Source organism: Crocodylus porosus, unplaced genomic scaffold (genome assembly GCF_001723895.1).
Source record: "Crocodylus porosus isolate Cpor-Errol unplaced genomic scaffold, CroPor_comp1, whole genome shotgun sequence".
Lineage (NCBI taxonomy): Eukaryota > Metazoa > Chordata > Crocodylia > Crocodylidae > Crocodylus > Crocodylus porosus.
Window position 1 is genome coordinate 10990619 of NW_017728926.1, and position 10809 is coordinate 11001427.

The window sequence follows — 10809 nt, forward strand, 5'->3', positions numbered from 1 at the left end:
TATTTCCCCTCAACTCTTTCTCGTATTTTTTGGTTGTTGTTTCTTTGAATGAAATGAAAACCCAAAGCTTTCGATTGTTGAAAAGCTAAAAGATTTGTTTTTTTAGGTGGTCAGGCCTGGACGCTTTTGCTGGAGACAGATTTCTCTTTAAAAAAAAAAGAAGTACATTTCTATGCTTTTTCTAAAGCCGCTGGGCCTAGCTCAGGTGGGAGCAGGTGGAGGGGGAACACCGGCCCGAGCCATTTCTATTCTCACTGGAAGAGCGAGTCCCTTTTCGTCTTGGAGGCAGGAAGATCCCGGGACCCTTCCTCCAGCCGGTGCAGTGACGCCACCCAGAACCGAGCCGGCACTCCTCTCCCCAGGTGTTTTTCTCACTTTGGTTTTCCTCCTCCGCTTTCACCTTCTGGGGGCCCGGTCCTGAGAGACGAGCACTGCCCATCATGTTGCAGATGCCTGGCCCTGGCCAGCCCAGGTCCTTTCCCGCTGGGTCTGCCTGTTCAGTCTTTCTTCCTTCCCGTTTCTGCCCCTTGGTCTCGCTTTCACTTCCCTGCGCCTGTTCCCTGCACATGCTTGCCCAGCTTCCTAGTCACATCCCCTCCCTTCCTGTGACCCTATAGCAGCGCCCAGGCTTCCCATCTCTCCAGTATCCACCTGCTCCTTCCAGACACCTTGCAGACCCCTGGGATCCCCGGACACCCCTCTTTTGCTATGTGAATAGCCACGCGGGACAGCATCGCCTGGTTGCTGTTGAGACAACAGCTATTAAAGAATCAAGACTCAGTGAGCTGGACAGACAGTGACTAGGTTTGCGAAGGACTAAGAGCCATAGTCAGTTGGCCTCGAGTGAGATTGCCAGAGCCTTTGCTCTTTCATTTAACAGCAACCTGCTAAGACAAGCAAGGAAACGGTGTCTGCTTTGGGTTACTTCTATGCACCTCTAGGCTGCACTTACCACAATAAAAAGGCTGTGGGGACCTGTAGAAGTAACTGGGACGTGGAAGGGACTAGCCACCTCTCTACGGGCCACGAGCAAGCCCTCTACAGAGGGTCTCCAAGGTTTGAGACCCTCTGGAGTACATCTCAAGACAAGCTCCCCTCCGGTGATCCTACTGTATAGTAAGGGCACTGGTCCCAAGGGTTTAACCCCTTTATGGGCGTGCATATTGTGAAAGGCCTTGTGGGCAGTGTTATATGGTTGGAAACCACTGCAGGCAGTCAACAGCGGTGGGTTGAGCAGCAGCACCTAAAGCACTGACTCTGCTTCTTGAGCTAAAGGAGTAACCCCACTACCTGGCAGCAGTAGTAAGCTCTTCTCCTCCACGTAAGCCAGCTATGTGACTTGCATGGTACACATATGGTACGGTTCAGCCTCATTATCATGAACCCCCTGCGGACCAGCAGAAAAGTTCATTCAAACAGGGTGTTGGCTATACTTACTCTGTTGGCTGCCTCACCCTCATAACAAAATTGGTTCCTGCTGTTTGGACTGTTAGAGGCCAAGGTTTCTTATAACGAAGCGGTTGTGTATTTTTAATTCGACATACAGCCCACTATGAGAATAACTGCATGTTGGGGCACGAGGCACTTCATAATACTCTGCACATATACACGCACCCTCTGCTGCCCCTTCTTTTCTCGAGAGGGGGCTAACCCTTGAATGTCCCTATCCCTTGTCGAATTTTGTGCGCTTAGGTCCTAGGCAGGGAAGGGGTTAACCACCCCTGGTCCGTGCATGTTCAGGATCAGACCCCGCAGGATCCAGGAGATTTCCTTTCACTGCACGAGCATGAGATCTTTCTGCCCCTCGCATGGACACAGATGTGTTGGCAGAGCGAGGGGGGAAGGTGGTGACTCGGAGGCTGGATGGCGGGGTTACAGCACTGCATCCTCCAGGGGTGAATCCACTCTTGCTTCAGGCTGCTGTCCCTGGCTTGCTCTGAGGGCCGTACAGCTGAGGGCATGCCAAACTCGGGGGCATCCAAACCCCAAGCCTCTGGGCTGGGGCCCGCGCGTAGGACGCCCACCAAAGGTTTCGGAAACATCTGCAGCCCCAGGTGCGGGTAGAGGACGGTTGCCGGTAGTAGGGCCGCTGATGGCTCTGGACTCTTGCATTTGGAATTAATTTTGGCTAATTTGGACTCAGTTACAAATTAATTAAAAAACCCAAGAAACTCTTGCTGAAGGCTGCTATGAGCATACGTACGGCAGGCGAGGGGAAAAAAAAAAAAGAGTGGAAAAACAGACTCCTTGTTCCAACGCTGATGAACTTTCTTGGCAAAAACAAAGACTTGTTCAAGTCTCGGAGGGCAGAAGTAGCACGTGGCATCCAAAATTACATCCAAACAGGAAGTCTGAAGGAAACCCTTTCCTCTTCAAGGCGTTTCCTCTCTCGCCACGATACAGGGCACTGAATGGGGCTGCTGCATGCTGCCCCGGTAAAAGGCCAGCTCCTCGCTCAGGAAACACCAAAAGCCAATGCATTTGGAGGCTGGCGCGAGTCCACCTTAGAGGATCCTATCCAGCAAATCCGCACTGTCGCAAGGATCCCCGATGCCTATTAATGAGACTATCTGCTGGGGCAAGTTTTGCCTGGGTAGGGCTCTGTGCATAGGGTGGTAAAAAGCATGGAGCAGGGTATGGCTGGCTACTGATGGCAGAAAGGAGGAGGCAACAGAGGACTGGGCACTTGTCTATATAGCTGCAGGTTTTGAGGTTCTTGCTTGTACATTTGTTTTAGGATGTCAGGGGACTGCTGTGAGGACAAGTCACAGAATCATAGAAAATGTTGCTGTCTCATCGACCACCTGCGTTTGGAGATGGTGGAGGACACCAAAACGGAGCACAAAGCCCAGCCCGACCTCTCTGCACAACTCCGGCAGCTGCCCTACACAGCACCGTGCTGACCCGGCAATGTATTTGCCTTGGCTTTGTGCTGCTGGAGCAGACCAGACCCGGTGCAGGAAAGCAAAGGAGTCCCGGAGGGTGCACATCAGCTGGAGACAAGCCTGAGACATCAAGGAATCCCGTGACAATTCCTGGGGGGGGCTTTGGGTTTTTTAAAACACAGCCACAAAAAAATGGTCCCGGTGCAGGAAGATGCACGGCTCAGCATGGAGCCCAACACTGCTCTCATTCATATCGGCACCAGGGCCCCGTGCCAGCCCCAAAATCGGGCAGGGCGTCTGTACACCCTGACTTGTCTGACACAGAGACAAGTTTCCTCCTAGGCGTTAAAGGTCAGAAACCCAGTGAGTGAGTAATTGCTCCTCCCAGGCAATGCCAAGGTCTAATCCTAGTGACATCTACACAGGGCAGAGCCCAGAGCCAGCGAGGAAGGCAAGTGCAAACCCACAGCTCTTTCCCCAACCCCAAAATTTGATTTAAAATTCCACAGAAACACGCCAGTTTTGATGACAATTTTCAGTGGGCAGGGAAAGGTTTCGGAGATCGAGGCTGGAATTTCAAGGTCACGGCCGAAGAGGGATGCTCCAGTGGGTACAGGACTTAGGATAATTATTTACATGGGACACATGGGCTTTTAGCATGAATTCTTGATCTGAACTAGGTATAGGAAAGATGACAAGTCAGGTGGGTGCCTCAGTCATGGGTGGCAGTGGCGCAGAGACTTGAAAGGACTCACCGTATATAATCAGAGAAAATGGGGGTTGAAGGGATCTCAGGAGGCCACATCTAACCCCCTGCTCAAAGCAGGACCAGCCCCAACTAGATGGGCTGACAGGGGCCTGCAAAAATTTTAAATCTCAAAAATGCCCATGGGATGAAGGAAAGCCTCTGTCCCACCCTCCTGCATTTTAAAGCCAGTTCCTAATTGTTTTATTTGGAAATGTCTTTTATTTAGGAAGTTTGCTTCTGAAACACCACCTGGGGAATGGTGTCCATGATTTCAACCACAGCTTCCTGGGACAGTACAGGAGATCTCAGCTCTTCCCACTGCTCCCCCCCGCACCACCTTACCACCCCAACATACCCCATTTCCAACTCCTTGGCTTATGCTGCGGCCTCTGCGCCGAAACCAGAGGTGAGAGAGAGTCTGAACAAAATCTCTTGCACTGAGGCAAGCACACGGGGATTAGTGAAGAAACCTAAACTGGGGACACACCCATGCACGGTTCCCATGTGATTTCAAAGAAAACTAAAAAGGGAGATAAAAAAGGTATGTTTGCTCGCACCACTTCCCTCCCCTCCTCCTTTCCGCACCAAAGCAGCGGCACCATTTCTTCGGAGAGGGGCACAAGCATAAAGAAAACCAATTGTAGGGCTACACCTAGTGCTCTTTTCACTTGCTTTGAAACTAAATCTAAGGGGGAAAAGGGGGCAGCTCTAACCCACCACCTCCTCACCAGGGTGGGAGGAAGCTTAGAGGTCCCCCCGTCCTGCTCATCAGCCCTGGCCTCGGGGCTGTCCGCTGAGGAGACCATGGTATCTGTCGAGGGGCTTTCCTGGGAAAGCGAAAGCCTCTCTGTTCAGGGGGAGAATACACTTGTGCGTCTGCCGTAACGGGTAAGGAGATATGGATGAGCGTGTGCTTGCTGTTATTGTAAGGAAATTTGATGCTGTAGCGGTGTATGTGTTCTGGGGCTTGTCAAGTGAGCCAGACCGGTCACAAGGTAGGGGGTAAAGGTGGGGGCGGGGGTGTACATACACGTACCTATATACACACACACCTATACACATCCATCCATCCATCCATATATATATATTAGGGGTTTTTAAATATATAAAAAAAATATATATACACACACACAGGCACACACACGCGTGCACACACACACATATGTATATATAAATATATATATAAATACACACACATGTGTGTATATATAAATATGTATACACACACGTGTATATAAACACACACACGTGTATATATAAATATATATATACACACACATACACACACAGATCAAGAATATAAAGATGTGTGTGTGTGTGTATGTATGTATGCCTGAAAGCTTGCAATTAAAGAATTTTTTTGCAAAAGTCTTGTTGTCCTAATAAAAAAATATCACCTCTACCACAAGCCCTGATTGCTTTTGCCTCTAGACCAATATGGCTATAACCTGGATACCTCTGTGTGTGTGTGTGTGTGTGTGTGTGTGTGTGTGTAAATATATTTGCAAACCCCCTCTCCTCCACTTTTCACATGCCTGGACCAGGGCATGCCCTTGCTATTAGCCTGCAGCCAGGAGTGGGCCACAGGATGAGCTAAACTCCCTTCGACTTACTTACCCCATTGTCCATTGCCAAAAAAAGAGGGAGATGGGTGAGCCTCCACTATGGCCAGTCCAGCTTCTTTCCGGAGAGGGTGACAGGCATAATCTTGCCAGTAGATTCAGTCCTGCTCTGTCTTTTTGATGCATTTGCTATTTGCCAAAAACTTTCCAGCGGGCTCTAGCCCAACCTGGCCTCAGTTTTGTGGCTGACTCGGGGGCAGGATCTCCCCCTGCCAGGCCTCCGCGAGATGGCAAGGTTTGCTCTTCCCCTAGCCTCTGGTCATGGACTGGCTCAGAGCCCAGCTCGCACTGAGTCACTGTCAGTGGCTCTGGAGACAGGTGATGCCCATACATGTGCTCCACTCCCCTTGCAGGTGTCTGAATCACTTCTAAGGAGTGCTGTCTCGCCAGCTTCCAGTGCCTGAGCTGCAGAGAGACAGACAGCAGAGAAACCAAGCTGCGTGCAGCTCAAAGGAGGGAAGTTGGCTTTTTGTCTGCAACACCGGAGAGCTCACTTCTTCAAAGGGCAAGCGGAGAATTTCAAAGGGACCAAGTAAGCTTTTTACTGCCTGACTTCCTGGGCGCTGCAGTTCTTTGCTGGGTTTTGTTGGAAACAGAGGTAATGCAGGAGTGGATGTCTCTCTTAAAGGGACCTTCCCCAGGGACTCGGGATAACCATGAGCTGAAGTTCATTTCCCTTCTGATTCATCAATTGGCTTTTGTTCAAAGTGTAAAGAAGGGCTTCTTGTTGCTAGAAAGCAATATCTCTTTAGCTAGGCTGGTTTAGGTATGGGGTGGCGGGTACCCTCAGTTGGACATAGTTGTATCAGCATCCTAATATCCAGCTGCTGTATAGCTCTTTCCATCAGTAGATCTTAAAGGGCTGGACTATGCAAGTCAGTGTTCATATCCCCATTTTAAGGATGAGGAAACTGAGGCATGCAAAGGGAAAGTGTCTTGCCCAGGGCCAGCCAGCCAGCCAGCCAGTGGCAGAGATCAGATAAGAACTGATGTCTCTGTCCACTAGTCAGTATTGTTCTTCCATTCCAGGAAGAAGAACAAACCAATGTACAGGTGTAAGCCCATCCAGATGAGGAGTTGTACTAATACTATGTGGGTAAAAAGTCATGCCTCTAGCTGCTCTAGTCATTACCAGCAAAACAGACTGCTACGGCTGCAGGTGGGCTGATGGCGTTTTGGAGGTAGGCAGGACGGGGACCACCTTTTCCTGCAGGTTTGTATATAGCACAACTAGGTCCATGCTCGATTCTCATGTAGGTGCTTCCATAAGAGTGAAGTTTAACAATAGCAATGCCTGCCTTGGCTAGCGTGCCTTGCTCCCAGGGTCGAGAATGCACTTTCCGACAGTGCCGGTAGCATCGTTTCTGGTGCAGAGATGGGGAAACTGAGGCAGGTCGTGCACCGCCCAGGCAAAGCTCCCTCTGTGGGCTCTCCCCAGGCCGATGTGTTTGGGTCCTGCTGTGCCAGACCCACGTGCATCTGGCTGCCCTGCATCTTGGTGAGCTTCAACCACCATTTCTGGCTCCAGCCTCTCTGAAATGCTTTCTTGGCGCTGAATCTTTGTCTACTACTTCACAGGCAGCCGCCCTGCATCACCGTTTGCTCCCCAGTGACTTATGCACACTCACTCTCCTAGCTCCAACATCATGGGCACTTTTCTTTTTTTTTTTAAATAATTTATTTTATTTTTTTTATAATCAAATTGAGCACTGAACCCTTCAGGAGCTCAGCATGACCTGGAGACATCACAGGGGTTTTTAAGCACAATTACTTGTTACTTTGCAGAAGGAAGGAAACATCCAGACAGAAGTTATAAACCCCTCATGCAGTTCCTTGCCTTATTTTCCTTGCTAGTGGGGAATCGTGTCCAGGGTTGGTCAGAGTCCTCTGGGATGCCCAGGATCTTGTTGTTGGCAGCTCAGGTCTCCTCTTCTCAACCATGAAATCTCCCTCTTAAGCTTCCTTTGTCCTCAGCTACTTTCACAATAAAGCCCAACCCTTTTGCTACAAAAGCATGCTCCTGAACCTCCCTCCTTCCCACAGCTTCTCCTACCTTCATAAACCAAGCCTTTGTTCCTCCTGAAAGTCTTCTTTCATTCCCTGCTTTGCCACCTCTGTCCTGTCTGTGGATTTTCCATTCCCACTTCCCTCTTCTTGCAGAGAAGCTGGAGGAACTCGTTTTTTACAGTTCAGACAACCCATTGTTTCGATGCATTTCTACCCAAAGAGGCGAGCATTAATGCTTAACAACACCGAAATGGTTCCTGGTATGGCTGGTCTGTAGAGGCCCCATGGATTTGTCGGACTACCTCCGCACCGAGACGCTCTCTGATGTGGCAGTTTCCTAACCTTGGCCAAATTTCCCGAGTTGTCATGAAGAGCGTGCAGAAGCAAAGTAACGTGCACAAAAGCAAGCTCCCGGTCTGTGGCGGGGCCAGCGTCCTCCGTCTTAGTCCAGCGCCCTGTGTCACGGCACCCGGTGGTTCCTGGACATCTCTACTCTAAGGATCTCAAAGAGTTTTCCAGGCACTAATTTGCACTTGTAACAAGCAGGAGGTGGAGCTGGGGCTTTGATGTCCCAGGGAAATGGGTATGCAGAGACTTGCCATGTGCACTGTGGAACTAGGAACAGAGCTTCAGGCTCTCTGAAGTCCCCCAGACTCTTTTTCAGACTGGGTGCGTCTACATGAGATGCTTAACTACCCAGTAGCATAGTTTACTGCACAGTTAGCAGGTGCATCTACATGTGCATGTGGTGGTGGCAGGGGCCCATTGCAGGGTCCCAGGAAGCAGGAGCAGTTTGCTGCCCATAGCAGCAAATCTGTTCCTGCTTCCCTGCATGTGTAGACACCTACTGGGGGGCATTTAGTCATGAGTTTACTCCTGAGTAAACTGACCCTGGATCAGATGCATGTGTAGATGTGCCCACTCTTCACTAAGAGGTCTGTGTCATCCCTACCAAAAGCCAGACAGGAAGTTTCTCACATCCTTCGCAGGTTAATGGGTGTGAGGGCTGAAGCAATAGTCCAAGAACGGAGGTGCCATTTGCTGCTGTTTGCCAGGGGAACAGAACAGGCAAGGACGAGATGCTGGTGCACCCTGGGATGCAAAAGCGTTGGTGGTCCCTCAGCAGGGCTTTGCATCCCTAATCCATATTGCATTGCTGTTTGGCCACGTTCGTACCCCAAACTTCAGTCTGAGGTTAGAACAGATGTCCTTCTCCTCCAGCGCTCCTTGGACAGCAAGGGAGGGGCTTGTCAGTAGTTTGAGGCATTTTCCCCCACTTCTGGGCAGGGGCTTTTGCAGCGCATTTCGCAGTGTACCCAGGCCCAGCTGATCCAAGGGACTGAGAGACTGCAATGGGGAAGTGACCCAGGGCGGGGGTCCGATGATGAGGTGTCGCATTAAACCCCTGGTGGGTTTAGTATGACACTTCCAACGGGAAGTAGCTCCTGGGTACTGACTCAGCAGGGGACTTAGCAATCAGAGAAGCTGATGTACTCCTGGCTCTGCAAGGTGCAGGGAGTCAGGCCCGGATGCGAACCAGCTGATGCGTTCCAACACGCCGGGGTTAAAAGCAGGAAATCCCATGAGTGCTTACACCCAGATAAATCAGCACAAGTGCTTTACAACAGTACAGAACTGCCCTCTATCTGGCTGAAAGAAGGCCGTTGCATCTCACTCAGGTGCCCCCGGCTCTGGGTTGCACCGAGGGAACTGCACAGGCTTGCATCTGTGCAGAGAGGAGACCTGAGTCTGGGAGGGGGTATGCCCTAGGGACACCTGCTCAATCCTTCCTTCCCTCCCTGTTGCAATGACACAAAGTGATGAGACTGGAACCTGTCTGCAAGGCTAATCCCAAGGCAAAAGCATCAGTGAATCAAGAGCAGCATGGAGCACTTTTAACCCTCCAGGCCCTGCTGAGACCTTTCCTGCTGTCTCAGACACATCTCACCTGTGACCTTGCAGGTTCAAGGCCTGCAGAAAACATCTGGAAGGTGGAAAGCAGAGGTTCTGTGTCCTTGGCGGAGAATAGCACCCAGTAGTTTCTAACAGCTCAGAGAGATGGCACGGACCCAAGGGTTTGGCACCTCTCAGGGTGGAGTGGCTGGAAGGGAAAACAGGCTGCAATGCTAGCTGGTTGGTTTGGTGATTGCAAGAAAAGCATGTTCTGCATTTCCTCATGTCACACTGAAAGGATGCTGAGATCTAGCCGAGGCTGTCAGGCTAGTTTGCCTGGTCTTCAGTGAAAACATGAATGGCATTTCTAATTCTTATTATGAACCAAGCCAGGTGAAGGTGGTGAGACAGCTGTAATAACCAAGTGTGGTTATTGCACAAGATAGCAGCTGAGAAGAGAGCGGGGAGGGTTGTTTCTAGCAGTTAGTGTGCACGAAACCATGCCAGCAAGGACAACCTGGATAAATCCTTTGGGATGAGAACACATGAAATAACATCCACTGCATTAAGCCCACACAAAACCCGTTTGCTTTGGCACGTCAGTGGGGTTACTGGTGTCTCCCAGCTCAGCCTCTCTGTGCGTATTCATAGTACGTAAAACTTTTCTAACACCATTTTGCACCACTGCATCCTCATGGAAGGAATCAGGACACTTTAGCTGTGTGTCATAGCCCTGACCTGTCTAGGAGATCATGGGGAATCTCCTTTAGGTTAAGTCAGGGGGGATTTAGAGAGCAGGAGGTTGAGCGATCACGGGTGGACGAACAATGGGCATCCCCAGGTCCTTGGGTAACATGCAATCAAGGCATGTTAAAGGCTAGTATGGAGGGTGCCCTGCTTTAATATTGCTACTTACCGTTTTTATAGTGGTGGCTTCAAAGCTAACCAGTTCAGGGCCCCAGTGCACTGGGTCCTGTACAGGCACAGAAGAAACCAACTTGCCCTTCAGAGAGATTATTGTCTAAAAGGCAACAAGATTTTCAGAGTCACGGCAGCGGGGCAAGAGGCAGAGGAGCAACAGAATAGCACAGCTACAGCTCACAGCAAAGTCTTATGTTTTAAATGCACGCACAGTGCACGTGCTGGGCTGGGGGTCAGGAGGAATGCAATGCATCCTATTCCTTGGCTTTGTCACAATCTCCCTCTGTGACCTTGGCAAAAATCACTTCATCTCTCTGGGCCTCGGTGATCCATCTGTGAAAGGGGGATAATAACACTTCCCTGCCTGAAAGAGCCATTGTTAGGATGTGGCCCGTCTCAGATCACGCAGCAAAGAGGAGACAGTGAAATGCTATTGCATCACTTGAAATGATAGTTTTAAACTCCTGCTTCCTCCCTCAGCGTGGGGCAAAGAGCCAGCTTCACCGAGCCAATGGAGCCATCAGCTCTTTCCCAGTGGGCTCAAGGCCCAGTAGCAGGTGGGTTATCTCAAGGCAGTGCTGCTGGCCTGGAGCCAGCTCTTATCGTTTCGAGCGTGTATGAGCTGAGGATGCAGAAGTGCATTAGAGAAGCCACTAGTTAATTTGCCTGCACACCCCCCTGTGAAGCGAGGAAATAATACAACTCCTGGTAGGCAGATGGGGAAACTGAGGCA